General features: G+C 36.8%; 1 long non-coding RNA gene across 1 annotated transcript in view; it reads right to left on the minus strand.

The window, feature by feature from the left end:
* LOC147650528 (uncharacterized) overlaps positions 1 to 17,076 on the minus strand; it is a 75,572-nt gene that overhangs the window by 2,263 nt on the left and 56,233 nt on the right. Inside the window, exon 2 of the long non-coding RNA XR_015276126.1 lies at positions 1,804 to 1,875. This is a non-coding gene — a long non-coding RNA (uncharacterized LOC147650528). The remainder of the gene's footprint in view (positions 1 to 1,803; positions 1,876 to 17,076) is intronic.

The following is a 17,076-nucleotide window of genomic DNA, read 5'->3' on the forward strand; positions in this document are numbered from 1 at the left end:
GGCAGTTATGCTGATTGACAACACCTGAGCACCATGTCTTGGATATTAAAATTTAGTGGTACTGGTTAGGCAGATAAAAATAAAGGGAAAAAAACAATAAAATATGCATTTTCAAAATATACCAAATTGTTATTAGAATAACATTTATTTTGTGCATGTCCTGCACGTTGTGGTTATAAACCAGGTCAATTGCATGCATTATACAGAGCTATATGTGTGGAAAAATATAAAGGCTTTTCAGGCAGTTTAGGAAGGAGTTGGGGGTTTCTTTTTAAGCTATCATTAGGTTTTGAAGAATCTGCATTTTATTTTCATGCATCCTTCTTCAGTAGAATAATTTATAAATGCCATCAAGTTACCAGACCATATCACTTTGTCTTTTTGATAATAAAACTACAGCATGCTAGGAAATACCTTTCCTAAGGTATTTCCTAATAACAGATTAGCTCTTAGAGTTGGTGATTATAGCAATAACAAAAAGCCTCCCTACATATCAATTGAAGATATTTAAAGGCTCCCTACATAATGTGTTACTGAATGCAATATCCTGTGCTGTTTACAGCCTTCAAACATGACCACCCAGGCAGGAATCATATGTTTTCAGATAATCACTGCAGAAGATTCCAAAGAGCCTCTGATGCTTTTTGAGTATACTGGCAGCTACAGACCTGTGAAAAAAACCTGACAACAGTCCTAGTTAAATTCTCAGTTCTTATATTTACCTCCCTACCTCCCTGTTTCACAAAATTCAGCCCCTTGGGTCAAATCCCAGCACAGATGCTTGGGACTGCAGGTAGCCTCTTGCTTGTGTGCTGCTGAGAGCTCCTCAGATACTACAAAACATGGAGAAGAGAGAGGAAGGCAGAAGGAAGGAATGAAAGAAAGGAAGGAAGAAAAGAAAGCAAGCACACCCTAGGTAAAAGCTCTGTGTTTTCTAAGGTTGAAGTAATTTAAATTGATTACACATCAGGCAGAGATGTAAAATTCAAAATTCCAAACAAAAATGGCTAAAGTAGTTTGAACTAAATCCACCTGGGGAATTAGCAATTAACCACTTTCCAATCTATAAAGTCATCTTAATATGGACTATAATAAGCAAATACTCTGGAAAACTAAACCTAGATAGGAAAGAGCTCATCTTCAGGCTTTTTAATAATAAAAATATTTATATTTATATCTATTATAATTATTAATAAATAATAAAACATTTAATAATAAATAAAAATATTTATATTTGATAGTAAGTTTCAGTAATATTATTTCTTAAGTTGAAACCTCCAGTGGCCTGCAAGATTTCTGTAATATATTTCTGCCTTAACAACAGTACTTGAGATTTAATATGCATTTATTAATAATTTATTTTTCCCAAACTGTACCTGTAAATTTTAAGCTAGAGAAAGGAATGAATGCACAGAATGGTTCATTAATGAAGAAAAACCCTGCTTTCTTCTATGAGCACAGAAAAGACTTCCCTGCTCCTGCTGCCCACCCTGGCAAAGCTGCCAGCACAGCCCAGTGTGACAGCATGCTGTGAGCTGTACCCATCTGAGAGGGTGAGACAGCAGCCTGCCATTCCCTGGAGAATAATGAATACTGTCCTGATAAATATATCCAGGCACAGGCTTTCTAAAAAACAGGGAAGAGGAATGCTGTAAGAAATGCTTTGTTATTGTTGGTTTTAATATTTTTAATATCACAGTCTTCCAAGCAGGCTGCATTATCTCAGCAGGATCACTAAAAGACCTGATATCAATAGTCACTCTCATATTCTAGCTAAAGAGAATCAGATTCAGCTGTACTCACAAAAAAACAAACCCAGGAAGCCAATCAAAAGGGAAACTCCAGCATGAAATGATACAGTTCCTGTGAGACCACCTGGCAAAGGAAAATGGAGAGCAAGGAATTCACCACTTCATCAAATACTCATTGCATACTCATTCACATAAGGGAAAGTGTCTCTAAAACCAGCAGATCTTCAATGGTACCAAACTATGAGGTATCAGAAATACTCCAGTTCTGGAAAGTGTTTGCCTCATCCCTCTTCATGATTGTTCTTTTTTGTTATGTTTGGCTATATTGCTACCAGGTTTAAACCTTGTAGTACTGCTGAAGATGAACCTAAAACAAGCTAAAGTAAGAATTTGTGTCGGAGCTTTGAAGGATCTTGACCATGTCTTCACACACTTGGGGCTTGACTGGTCTGTAACCCTCTTTACTGGAGAGCCTTGTCCAAAGTGGGGGAGCAAGGCCTAGGTACACAAATCCAGCTTCTCACTGTTTCCCTGTCAGAAGTGGTGATAACAGATAATTTGATGATAATAGATCATTAATTAATGTTAATAATACTGGTAGATAATGGTATGATCCAGCCTGTTACATTCTCTTCTTTCAAAGCTTACACCTGCTGGGCTGCTGCAATGTTTTCCCAACTTACAGATATAGAAATATCTGATACAAGGGTCTAAAGATATGACAAGGCAAAAGTCAGTCAAGAGGAAAGGATGGGAAAAAAGCATCCTGACGGAGTTTCTTTCTGGAGAATCCATCCAACCCCTACCCTCCCTCCTATGGACTTGGATTTTGTCTCCTAGGCTGAGGTGGAAATCCATTTCAATACTGGCTCTCAGCTCAAAGTCTACTAACTTTCTTCCCACTCTGCACTATATAAATTTAACATTGTAACAAATTTGATGCAAAATCTCCGAGAATAAATCTTTTAAAAACCCTAAAATTTGAAGGACTTAGTTATTGAATTAAAATTTAATCCTTTCAGGAAAAAGGTAAAATTAGTCTTCTCTACTCTTTGTAACTTGATTTTAGGCCCTTTTTCCAGGGCCTAAAATCTGTCTGCTCTCACTAGAAAAATGATTGATTTGCACTACTCCAGTTTGGTATCAGTATGTGCTTTACTTTCTAACAATTAGCAATACATTTCTTTGTAGCTTTGTACATTAGCATACATTTCTTCTGTAACTACAACAGCCTTTTTCTTTTGAATGAGAGGCACTGATACATACTGAGCTCTGGAAGAAGCTCAGGGTCTAAAAGCTTAAAATACTACATTCCTGCAGAGTGGAAAGGGAAGCTGGCTTTTTTTTTCACTTTGGTAAAAACTTCAGGTACCTATTATAAGGTATCTGCAGCTATAAATTTGACTTAGGAGCAGCTTGTTAAAACCAGAGAATAATATTCTTGTACTATTTTTCAGTCTGGAAGTAGTTTAGTGGAAGAGAAAGATACATCAGCTCAGCTGCTGCCTGCTGCCTTCAGAAGCAATTCTGAATGATTCTTCCTAACAAACAAACCACCAACTTTCCCAAGAGCTGCTTCAGCTGAAGGAGTTGAGAATTCCTCTCTTGAGCACAAAATCAAACAGGAAAGAATTGCCCATGTCATCCTTTTCTTAATCAGAAAAGCCAGAGCAGAAAAATCCCAATCTGATGTTCTTTCTTGGCTTTCCCTGGAATGACATTTTTCTGCTGCATATTCTGCTGCACTGGTATTAAAGAAAACTGTTTATATTGCAGTCAACTAAAATATGTCAACAATCTAGTTATGTTTCGGCAGACTGTTCTGATAGTAACAAAATCCCTTTGATGAAGCTTTTTGTTGGAGAAAAAAACCTTAAATAGGACTTCCTTCCAGTTTCATATCCAGTAAAAGATAACCATTGGAGGATAAAAACTGAATAGCATGGGAGTAAAAAATTCAAAGTGTTTCCTAGTTTATTACTGTGTATTTATAACACAAACATATGTCTTCAACAGGGATACACTTTATTGTTCTTTTTTATAGCATTGTTAATATTAATTATTTCATAAAAACAGAAGTTATTACTGACCCTATCAGACTGCACCTACCTACCTTCACATGCAGCAGCTTTGACAGAACATGCTGGTCCCAGTACAGCAGAACATTTTGAGACTTCAGCTTTTGGAAATTACTTTGTTGAATGCAGTGGGAGTGAAATTCCAGAAAGTCAAGTTCATCAAGAAATCCCTGCAGTTTTGCAGCATTTTATTTCTTTTACAGCATATGGCATCTAGAATAAGTGTAGGAATTTGTTTATGAAGCCATGATAGACTTGGAAGTCAGCAGTGTTATCCCTATAGCACCACACCCACATTACCAATTTTTTCTCTGTCAAACAAAACCATTGGAGATTAAATTAATAGTTCCATACCTCCTTCCTAAAAGCTGTAGGACAGCTTTTACATGCTCTTATAATATGGCAAACATATTCTTTTGTTCTTGAAACAGAATTCAATAGGACCAAGGAATATTATTAACTACTGAAATGATAGTATGAAACCAGAAATAGATAAATTATTTCTTCTAATTAATTAACATGTAGTGCTACAATGAAATGCAGATATGAGATTAGAATCAAAGACAAGTGTGGATTAAAGGTCTGTTGAGATTACCCTGTATTTGGCTCATCCACTCTGCAACTTCTGCACCTCCACAGCTGCAATCTGCAGAGGTGCTTAATATGCACATAAACAAATGCATCCTCACCCTCCTTCTGCAGTTTTCATGGAGGGTTTTGGAAAGATGATGGAATAAGTGAAGAACTTTTTTCTCCATGACAGCATAACTGATGTATACCTATTGGAAGCTCTGATTACATGGGACAAATGGGGCAGCAGCCATAGCAAGCATCTGGAACATTCTGCACATAAACCATTGTTTCTAATGGGAACAGCTTTGGTAACTGATAAACTCCTCTTACAGGATCCCTTTCACATACTTTTGTCTTATACCCACTGCTAGAACATTCTACATCAATATTAAACAATTATGTTATTTCCAAATTATGTTTCCAATTAAAAAAAAATCTTTAAAATTGTGTTTTGTTTTTGTTTAATTTTTTAAGAATTGAATAGGCATAGAAGAAAGATGTGAGAAGCCAATGCCCCATGTCCCTCATTCCCTTCTGCTTCCCTTGCCTTGAAAACAATATGTGTTAAAAGCACTTTACGATTGAATGTATTTTTTTCATGTCACATGAGACCCCTAAAAGAGAGAGGAAGAAAACCATATAATTTTCCTCCTTCATTTTCTACATAATGCAGATAGATAGTAATTTTTTTAAATGCTGTATCTACTGAGGAGGTATTTTATATCAAGAGAACAAGGGAAAAAAAGCACCTTACCTTTTCAAAGATTAAATCAATTATATTAATGCGAATATTTCTGCCATATATTATAATGGGGCATAAACAAAATTAAGAGGACAGGCACAAGAACCAGTAAAGCAGAACATATATCTACCCAGAGATATATCTGATAAAATATCTAATATTGGAAGAATACAGCTCTAGACCAGCAGTGAAATTGACTGAGTGATGTTATCGGAAACCAGGATTAGCAAAAGGGGAAAGAAAATGAGGAAATATGGGGGAATGACCCACAGTATCTATCTTGTGGGTCGCCAGTCCCATCAATCATCTCTGATATGATTACACATTGCTGGAGAGAAATTGGGCTGAAATGTTAATGATCTCATGATTTACATTCTGCCAGAATCCTTTCACTTTCCTGTGCAGCCTCAGAAATAGCTCACAAGCTTCAGAGTTCAGAAAAAGCAGGATGAGGGGAAATCACAATCATATTTCATAACTCAGGTCGTTACTGTTTGTTCCTGTGGCAGTAGCAAAAGAGCCTTCCTCTGCTGAATACACCATAATAACTGCTAAAATGTTTCAAGGACTTCAAATGTCTTGGGGTCATCATTTCAGTTCCTTCCAGAATATAAAAACTACCACAGTAGTAGTCGAGTTTTGGGGGGTTGTTTGTTTGGTTTGTTTTTTTTAGATTCTTTTTTAAGAAAAAAAAATTCTAAACCAAAATAAATGGGCCTACAAGGAAAATTTTAAGTTTAGGCAATCAAATTAATTTTAGGTTGCAAAACAGAATAATGTTATTTTTCATTCTAATTAAACAAGATATTCAATTATTTCTAATAACTAGTTAACTCTGACTCCGAAAGTGAACTACCACCAGAACTGTTTAAATCTACCAAAATTCCCTCTACTAGGACAGCTTCTCTGAACACACACTCCTTCACACTGAATTTTTTTGCAATCTGTCAACTGCCAAAATTTTATTTTAATTTTGAAAAAAAAAAAAACAAACCACAAAAAACCAACCAAACCAAAACATTTAAAATATCAGAATGTTTCTTTTTTCCTCTCAGAAAGACGTAAACTATTTATTATCATAACAATATCTTGGGATATGTTCCACATCCCAACATCCCCATTTATGAGACAATAATTTTGCTGCTGAACAAGGGAAGCTTATTTGGCATGCTAATTAGAGGAACACTTGTTTTGAGCAGTATATTTTATACCTGGAATAATTTCTCCTGATTATTTGTAAAAGGAACCCGCAGTAGTTTTTTCTTCCAAAAGTGTCATCTTGGGATACAGAGAAGCACCTTAGGAAGGTGAGCACAGTAATGAGAAAGTGAGAAAGATGGATTGGAGAAAGGCATGGGAGAGACAGAACAAAGAAACAGAGGGATGAGGAGCAGCACAGGGAATGTCACAAGAGGAAAAGCAACATGGGGGAAACTGCAGCACAAAGCGCATAAAGGAGAAGGAAAGAACAGCAGAACATAGTGAGGAACTTAAGACTGAATTAAAATGCAGAATAATGAGGAAAAAAGAGAATATCACCATCCAGAGAACGGAAGGGGGCAAAAAATAGGCTGGGGTTTAAAGTAGGAAGGAATAATGGAAGACATTTTATAAGTTCTCTCTTCTACTTTTCCTCACTTGGGATGGGAACATAATTGTCTTAGAACTCCTGAAAGCCCAACAAAATCTGTACACCTCACCATCACTGAAGAATCCCTATTAAATGTGTATTCTAATATATTTTAATACCTTCTAAAACATAGCAAGTTTCTTCTGATATCTCAGAACCCTCTCAGGCCAGCAGCTGGCCAAGACTAATCTCCCACAGATGCCGAAAGTGTTTCCCCACTTAACTTCTTTCTCCTACCCTTTTTCTTCTCCAGTGCAAGAAATGAAGCCACCGAACCCAAATATAATGTTCCACGTTTGGAGAGCAGAATCCCTCAGAGGCTCTTTACCATGAGGAAAAATATAATGAACAAAGTTTCCATGTGCAGCAGGGAGGAAGTCAAATAGAGAGCATGTGTCTTTGCCACTTCTTGAAAGAAAGGCAGAAAATACACTTGAGGCTTTTTAGCTAGCTCTAATACCACATGTAAAAAAAATAGGTAAAAACTTGGTTGTTAATTTTCATCAGACATAGATTCTCAGCCCATTCTTTGTTAATGAAGAAAGTCTAAAAAATGCTGGGATGCATTTGATATATTTTAATAAATACCAAAACAAAGAAACTGGTAAAAGTTATTTTGGAAGTCAGATTTCTGTTGAAGCAAGGAAAAAAATAAAAAAAACAAAACAAAAGCAGCCAGTCTAAAGGTGTATACAAGAATGAATCACCTGCTTTTGATAAAAATAAAATTTGTCCCACTAAAAATACTGAGTCTCCTTCACACTGATTAATCAACATTTTCTAACAGAACTATGCAGTAGAAAAATAAATATAAATGATGGCAAGGCATTTATACATTCCCAGTGTGTCTGTAATTACCTAAGTGTTCATAATTTTCCTTCTTAAAATTTCACACACGTTATCCTGAATATCCCTGTGAAATCTTAATTTAACTTCCACTCCTTGTTCAGTGGATTGGTAAATGCATACAGCTATGTTTACAAAGCAGAGACACCACTTTCCATGTACATATAAAATGCCTGCAGAGCTGTGAAAGTGTACACAAGAAATAGTAAAAATCAGAATTACTGTGTATTTGCCTTTATTTAAAAGCAGTTTTATTAATTTAAAATTAGATATTTTCAAATAACTAGTGCTCAACATAGCTAACAGTAGCATTTGGATGATGGAAGAAGTGCATGTAAATTTCTTTAAGACCACTTAATAGTTGTTTACGTACAAAAAATGACAGCCTGGGACAAGACTGAATTGATCATCGTATTTTAAATTAGGATTTATTGTCCTTTTAACTCACCTGGGAAAGAACACATTTTAAGTGTAACTGACTTGTTATTATACAAATCAAGTCTTTTGTTTCCCCCTCATTTTCCTTTTAACTTGAATACACAAGCACCTGCCAAATACTGAAATACCATAGTGAAACCAGCCCTGGTGGACACAAGTAAAAATGCTGCAGAAGGTCTTAGAAAACTGGCCAATAAATATGTCTTTACTGAGGAAATGCTTTTGGCCAGGCTTTTAGGCAGCTAATTATTTGCATTAGGTGGGTTCCTCTAGTTCACATTGTGAGAGCAGGAGCTTTGATTCTGCAGGACTGAGTTGCTTTGTGGAGCAGTAGCAGGAATAGCCTGATTTTGATGTCCTTAACTTACCTCCACCTACTGCAAACCACGCCAATCTTGCTAATTAATAAGCTGATCAATGACCACTGAGTAGAAAAAATTCTCTTTCATATTCCCACAAAACTGAACTGTAAGCAAAATTATAATTCTTGTTATAAAGTGAAGGTGTCAATCACATCAGCACACAACTTCTGAAAGGAAATGAGTCACTAAACAGGAAAATCTACTGAAATGGGTAAATAATGAAAAGCTCTTGAAGGGTTTGATCACTTCTGGTTGCATCCTGTGCCTTACTGCAATGGCAGTTTCTTCCCAGGAATGTGGAGCAGAAGGGGAAGAAAGAGAGCAAGGGGAAGCATGAGGTCAGGAGACCTGATTTAAGCTGCATCTTTAGAAGAGACATGGAGATGACCCACTGCTGGATGTCAACACAACATAATACCACAAATCTGTTCTCTCAAGAGAAAATAGCCCTGATGGCTGTGTGGGGAACAGAAACCTTTTCAGCATGGACCCCTGAGAAGACATGGTGAGGCAGGTGCTGTACACAGAAATGTGTGATGGAGAGATTTCCCTAATCTGCACATCAGTGTATGATGCTCCCACAACTCTCTGAAAAAAACATTGTTTTAACAGAGATTTATCATAAAAGAAATAGATTTAATGGTTATGGTATTAACTGTAGTTGCCAGATAACCCAAGCTGAAAGAAAAAACAAAACAAAACAAAACAAAAGCTAATTTCTGGACACTTCGTGCAGACTTCTAGGATTTTATGCAATGGTGCCTACTCAGCCCAAGGTCATGTTTCAACTAAAATTTAGTAACACATCATTTGCTAAAATGGATAATAAGAAGCAAATGTTCACTGGACTGGAATACATTAGACATCACAAAGTATCTCTTCCAGTTTACCCATAACAAAGATTAAATACTGATTTAATGTTACATTATTTAAAGTTATTCCAGTGTCATACACTCCCCACATGCAGTTGTTAACTTACTACAAACTTGTCACAATGTCAGTCCAAGTAGAACTTTGCAGCAAAAGGTAGCCTCTTACATAAGTATGATGAATACAAAAAAAATTTGCATTTATGTCAATACAACCCATGAATTCACAACTTGCAAGTCACCAGCAAGGCAGTGCAAAGACTGTCAGAGCAAAGACAGGCTCACTGAGTTAAATAGTCTTTTTTTGATTTCCCCCTCTAAATGTTTTCTTAGTGATCAGGGAAGTGATCAGGAAGGTGGTGGTAGGGGTCTCTGTTTGTCTTAGGTTGCAATGTAAGATGTAACCAAAAGTATGTATTCTATCACCAGCTGTTCAAACCAGGTGGGGCAGTGTTCTTTATCTCTTCCACCACCCATCCTCCCTCCAGAGGAACATCCTCTGTTAATGGCCATTGAGTCTCACTGCATGACTGATAAAATGACATCATCCCATTGGGAGATGCTCCACCCAGGGGGAGGAGCCAAGCATTCCTACCTGGATATAATCTGAGGTTTGGAACACCACAGGGAGCCTTTCTCCACTGGATTCCCAGAGGAAGACAGGACTCATCTGTACCACTGGACCTTCAGAGGAAAACTGCACCCTTCTACAGGATCAATGCTTCAACAGAACTGCACCTGCCACTCCAGGAGGACTGCAGTCACCACTTAATCAGACTGCTGCCAACACCCTGACCAACAGGCTGTCAGGTTGTATTCTGTCTCAGACAGTACTACTACATTTTTATTTTAATTTTCCTAGTAAAAACTGTTATTCTTATTCCCATATCTTTACCTGAGAGCCCCTTAATTTCAAAATTATAATAATTTGGAGGGGGGGATTTTATATTTCTCCATTTCAAAGGAGGCTCCTGCCTTCCTTAGCAGACACCTGTCTTTTAACACCAAGACACTTTCCCTGCCTGCATGTGGCAGAAGTCAGCAGGGAGGACTGACTAAGCTGATCTCACAACAGGCAGCATAGCAGATATTATGAAAATGATTCTGTAAGCAATGAGAAACTGCTGAGCACTTGACTCTTTCGTACTTTGATTTGCATTATGCAACCTGGGCTGAATTCTGTAAACCCTGTATTTACTCCTTGCAATGAGGAATGGATTCAGAGCTTACAGAAATTAGTTCAGTGTCTCTCAGTACCTATTTTACTTGTGCTGCAGTAAGGAATATAAAGAAGTAGTATCATCTTTCTGTAAGGAATAGGAACTCCTCCATCGGAAAAATTTACGCTGCTAAAAACAGCTTGGAGTATCATCCTTTTATAATTGTTGTCACAACTCTGTAAGGGATAAAAATTAGGCAGTACATACATTTTCAGAAACATTTTTAAATCTGCTAAAACATTTTTTGCAAAATTTTGAATGGACAAACCATCAGGCATTGAAGAAATCATAGCAAACAAATTTGTAGATGAACTGCACTGGCTCAAATTTTCTGTGGAATTAGATGACTGCTAACCATGATTCTTTTTCATTACCCCATATTCAGTGAAATTACTTGTAAGATAATTAATACTACCTTTATCTTTCTTGAAGTGCTTGTGTGACAATTTCCTAACTATGGTTCCAGCTATTACCCTTCAAAGAGCTTTTATTTGATTATGCTGACATAAAGGTAAGCTGGTAGTGATTTCCCCTCTGCCAGGACTCTAATCAGGATGAGCAGCAAGTGGAGCAGATCTGTGTGAGCTCATTCCACCTACCCCTTTAACTCCAGGGATTCTTTCTCCAAAGAGACACAGGAGAATATCCCAACACTCCTGAAATTTTCACTGTGGCCAGGGGAGATCACCAGTGAATGGAAGTGTTTGGGGCAAAAACGAGGCTCAGAAAAAGCTGCTCTCCCACTCAGTGGTTTAAATGAAAACATTGGCCCTCCTTTGGTCTTTTTATACAACTACCAAATAATAAAAACTTTGGTTTAGGCCCATGACTGAGTAAAAGTGGTTCTGTGTTAATGCAGTGTCTGAAACTAACACCCAGTGACGATACTGGGCTGTTCCTGGGAAGCATTTCATTGTTGTATCTACCAAGTGCTGACTGTCTGCTGTTCAGTCCATCCAGTGCAAGAATGTTAAGCTGGAAATGTGACAACTTAGGCAATTCTGCATAGGCACAGATGTTAATTTGAGTCAAACTTCATTACTGCCCTTGAGGTAAAGGAGCACACAGAAAGCAGTTTTAAAAAAACCCAAAAAACCCAAGAAAGCTCTTGATCCTACAGAACACAGCTCAGTAACAGTCCATAAGGACAGATGGAAAGCTCTTCTGTTGCTCAACAAAATTCTGAGGAAGCAGCCTGCCCACATCTTTGTTTCAGAATTTTGGAGCATGCAGCAGATAGAGATTTCCCACATGTCAGCCTCTCAGATACATCTCCTGAGTTAGATTATTCAATTAAATGCACTGAGAATAATCAATGATCTTTAAGTATTACATTATGGTCGTTGGAGACAGAAACAATACAAACCCCTGAGGGTCCTCAACAAACAGCCTCTTGGAACCCTCTTCTATAGAGCTTTCAAAACTCCTGGGTCTAGACAAGTGACTGGTTGAGGTTTTAGCATCACCCAGCTCCTTGACCAGTGATATGTCTGCTTTCTGGACTGAGCATGACTGGCTGACTTCCCTGCTTGGGTCTGAATCCAGCTCATCCCTACCTCATCTTGTTTTATTTGTTTTACTTCTAGGCTGGTTGAGTTTGGGGGTCCAATATGGCCAAATTTATTTGGCAGCTACAGGCTAGCTGCAACAATGACATTTAAGTATTCTTTTATATATCTATAAGAATATGGTCTAAGGTTTCTCCTGAAGTAAGATTTAACCATGCCAGCCATCTACTCTTTCTATTAGTAGCTCTTGCAAACTGATAACAGTTTTATTAAATTTATTGTAGGTAAAAAGTAACTGACAGACTGAACCTGAAGTTTTGTCCTGGAACTCACTTTATGGCACAATGGCAATTAACAAAAGGAATTAAAAACCAAATCAAGATCAATTATTGCAATTTTATACTGCAAATACTTGTTTAAGCCCTCTTGCTGCCTTTCTTATCTCCCTCCTCCTCCAACCCTTTCCTAATGTTTTCTTAGTGTATATCATCTGTTGCTAAAAGGAAATTTTGTTACTAAAACAAACAAATTGAAAATAATTAACATTTTATATTTTGTAACCTACATGATTCCCTTCACATTTCAGCCCTCTGTTCCTAAGGTGCCCCTGTAAATACTGCTGAAGTTTGTGATATATTGAAATATTGTAAAAAAATAAAATTAAATTAAAAAAAAGGAGCATGGTTAGGTGATGCACAGCACAGAAACCAACTGTATGATTCCTTTAATTTTACTGCTTGCTATAAAACAACAGTGCTAGTAATATTTCTTGAACCATTTAGCTTCTATTGGAACATAACCTGCAGACTAAAATAATGAAACTGAAAATATTGTGAAATTTCTCTTTCTTCTCTATTGCATTCAATGGTACTGCTCCATACTACAGAATAATTTTAATACTCTTTATATAATAAATAAATATAATAATTTTTGAGTTAATTGTTAACTTATTTCCACTTCTAAAAAAGGAACATATTGAGGCAGGCTATAAACAGCAGTACAGTCAGCTCTGGGTGAAACCCAAGTAGCACAGGGATGATATGCAGTAGTAGATATTTCAGAGCATAGCAGGATTAAAGTGACAGAAATCCAGAATCAACAGGAAAGATCCTAACTGACACAGGATTACTGCCCCAGTCAGAGAAGGCTTGTTTACTGGTTTAACTGCTGGATGTATAATTTCTATAATTAGAGTCTGATCGGCTAAGCAACATTGCAATGCAGCTTCAACACCCTAAAGAAATTTTAGACAGGCTATTAAAGAATGATTTATGAAGCAGGCTTTTGTTCAACCAAGTGATTAGCATTTAATAGTGCTGCCTACTAAGTGTTGAACTGAACATAACTAAGCTAAAGAACAATAAACAAGCTGGAAAAAAAAATTAAAAACAGAAAAGCATTTCAATATTTTCTGTGCCACAGCAGTAAAGAGCAGTAAAAGTTATGTTAAATAACAAAAAAATTTTAGCCTTCCATTTTAGGCAATATCTCACCTAAAATGTTGTGCTGACCTAGCAAAAACTCATCTTGGTTTCTGTGGGTTGAGAAAGGCAGAAAAAAAAAAAGTCGGGAAAGGAAACACTTCAAATGTTATACTTTAGGAGAACTTTTTTAAAATTATTTTTGGAATAACAAAGACAAGGGAAACATGGGAAAAATATTTTGAGGCATCTTGGAATTGGTGGTAACTTTTTTCCTCCCTAAGCAAACTTTCTTACTAAGCAGCATCCCATCAATTGTCAGACATGTCCGAGACCTGATTCCCATTAACTTTAATGAGAGTCAGATCGTGTTTGCAGGTTATTTGACCATTAGTACACATTTCTGTTAGGAAGAAAACTGCCTTATTTATCCAGCCCCTCATAACAATGAATGACAGGAAGCCCATTTAGTGCATTTCTGATGGTGTTGTTTCAAAACAACTTAGCATTTAACAAAAAAGAAATGATGGGTGTGGAAGGAATATAAACAGAAAAAGAGGTCCTGCTCACTAACAGATGGATTTGAAACACAGATCTTAGTTTAAAAACAGTGGGAACAATTGCAAATTAACACCTACTACACCCAATTGCAACATTATGGGATGTTTTCAGAGAGCTGGGTGTGCAGGCAAGTAATCAGCAATATACCAAGAAACAAAGTGACCACTGAGGTTTGTGCAGAAGCTTTGGGAACAGTCCCACTGAATCCCACCGAGCAGCTCTTTACAAGTATGGGCAGATACCTGGATCACTCCAACACTCATAGTACAATAAAGTTCTTGGAGTGCCAACAAAACAAAACCTCCAAAACCCAAACCACCAACAAAAACAAGCGAGCCAAATACAAAAGAAACATCAAAAACCTCCAAAAGATACACACAGTAAGAGGGGAGGTTGGAAATCCAGGGGATAATTAGGGAAAAACTGTGTCTACAATTTTCTGAGACTACTACACTATGTGGTTCATCCTGTCTTGATTTCCTGCTCTCATAATTCTCTCATTTCTTGTGCAAGACAAAGGAAGGATTGAACATGAATAGCCAAGCTGGGCTAATAAAATCATTCTGCACTTTATAATTGCTTGAAAATAGGTGTGAGTGGAGGAAAGAGAACCTGGCAATATTTGTGCTGGCAGAGATCAATGAAGTATGACATTTGTAATGCAAAGATGCATGATGAACACTGCACAGGAAAATAGAAGCTTGATAAGATGACCTTGATGGATGTGTTGGACAGAATTAAAGTTGTAATTGCAGTTTGAGAGAAGCAGAGAGGGATGATTTCAAGAAAGTTGAAGTTGTCAAAAAGGGATCAGAATCCAAACTGAAGATGAAAGAGCATCTGAACCAAAAGTGTTATAGGATAAAGAGTTGTGACGGTCGGACATGCTGGGGACCAAAAGAAGTGGAAAGAGGGATGCTGGTTTGAAACTTTTACAGTAGTTAAGATAATTTGATTGATGAAAAGAAAACAATAGTGTACTGTGGCCCAGTTTCAAGAATGTCTGTGGAAAATACAGGTGACTCATGAGGAGATGAAACTGGAGAAGAGAATGGAACAGAAAACAGCAAGGAGGGAAACACAAGCCAGATAAAGCAGTATTTGTAGTATCTGTAATACACCAATAAACACCAGATCCATGTTTCTCCATGCCTAAGGCAGGATGCAGTCCCAGAGGGCTGAGCCCAGGCTGTCAGCTCCTGTAGGAATCACAGTGGGATATAGCTGAAGGCTAATCCTCAGTCAATTGTTTGATGCTTAGACAGTCTTGTATTTTACAAGCAGAACATTTCTAGGAAGAAATGTACAACACAGTGCTCAAAGTATGGCAGGTTCTCTGTAGGAAAGAAGGGATTCTATATTCAGGTAACTAAACTTGGCAATAACACAGGAGGAAATGAATAAAGTCATTTTAAGGGTGGTAATGACTTACATCCTATTATGATTTCAAGTGTGCAGATAAAAATGTTGGTAACAACCTTCAGGGAACCTAAAGCTGGATGAACTGATCCTAGAATCCTTCCATGAACTGCCTTTTAAAATCTGGAATTAACTGTTGACTTCATTGACAGCAATGTAATTTCTAACCCAGCACCACTGCATGTTAAATATAACCATGTAACTTTTTATTTCCTGTCTTTTTTTATTTCATCAGCATCAAATGAAATACAATTACTCCTCTTCTGGGGATATCTACCTTTGAATATCTCTTAATATAAATTAAAAATATTCATTTATATGAAACTCAACAATATCAACTAAAATGGGACACTGTGCTTATGCACACTAATTCTAATCTAGGTACATGAACTATTTCCTGGCCCAATCATCTGACACACAAATCTTTGCTGTAGTCACAGGAATTGGGAGATGATAGATGCCTCAGATCTGCTTCTGTGACAACCCATTCTACCCTAACAGCTTCCTCTATCAGGTAGGGATGCTGAGGGAACCAGGTTGACAACGAGCACTTCTTCTGTTAAGCTCCTTTTTTTTTCTTTTTTCTTCTTTCTTTTTTTTTCTTGTAGTACAAGGAAAGGCTCCATATAAAGCCTCAAATCTATAAGCAAACAAAATGAAATAAAGTATTCACTTCTATTCACAAAACATCAAGTAAAACCCCTTTGTGTTGTATTTATAGAGATAAGGATTGAAGGCTTCTCTATAAATCATGTGAAATATAAAGATGCCACACTGCATTAAAACCACTTTGTCTATGTTATCTTTTAAAACTATAGGCCATAAAAAACACCCACAATTTTTATTTTTAAATGTCTTAACTTTCTGAAACAAAAAGATGGAGTAGAATAAAATTACAATAATATAAAAGTAAAGATATTATTTAAAATAATAAACAGAGTAGATTGAATATTTATCTTCTCCATAAGGAGGAGAAAATTTGGAAAGACCAGTACTCCTCTGCAACCCTTTAAGGAGTGGATGAGATGGGCAGCATCAATTTTGTTTTCTGGTGTTGCTGCAGCAGTCCTTGAACATTCCCAGCAGTGCCATGACAGGGCCAGAGAGAGAATTTTTAATGACTGTACAACCAGAAATGTTTTGCATGATCTACATCCTAATTGCTCCTGTTCCCAAAGAACAGAACATCAAGTTTTACAATACACAGCAGGGGACTAAAAACTCTCTTTAGAAAACTTATTATGTAAATATAGGACAACAAGGACTTTGAAACTCATTCATACAATTGCCTTTCACAGTAACACTTCTGCTTCAGCTGCAAGAATACACATTTACAGAACTAAATTGGTATATTTCCCTTTACACCATCTTTCCCTTAGTTAAAGACTTTGTCTCAAAAATCTTGGAGTATTACATTGCTTCCTGTTGCATGAGATAGTCCTGACATAAGGAAATCTCTCTTGTGGATTTCATTGAGTTTCAATAAAGCCTGTAACATTAATCCACTTTCTCCTTTTCCGGGTTGGAATGTTATTATTTTTAGACTAGTCTGTCAAATCTTTTTTGATAGATAATATAAATTTATGTCTTCATTATATCTATACACAGCCTTATTTGGGCTTCATTAATTCTCTCCAAGTCAAATCTTGCTTTGTTTA

This window comes from Cyanistes caeruleus, chromosome 14 (genome assembly GCF_971803275.1).
Source record: "Cyanistes caeruleus chromosome 14, bCyaCae1.hap1.1, whole genome shotgun sequence".
In the NCBI taxonomy this organism is placed as follows: Eukaryota; Metazoa; Chordata; class Aves; order Passeriformes; family Paridae; genus Cyanistes; species Cyanistes caeruleus.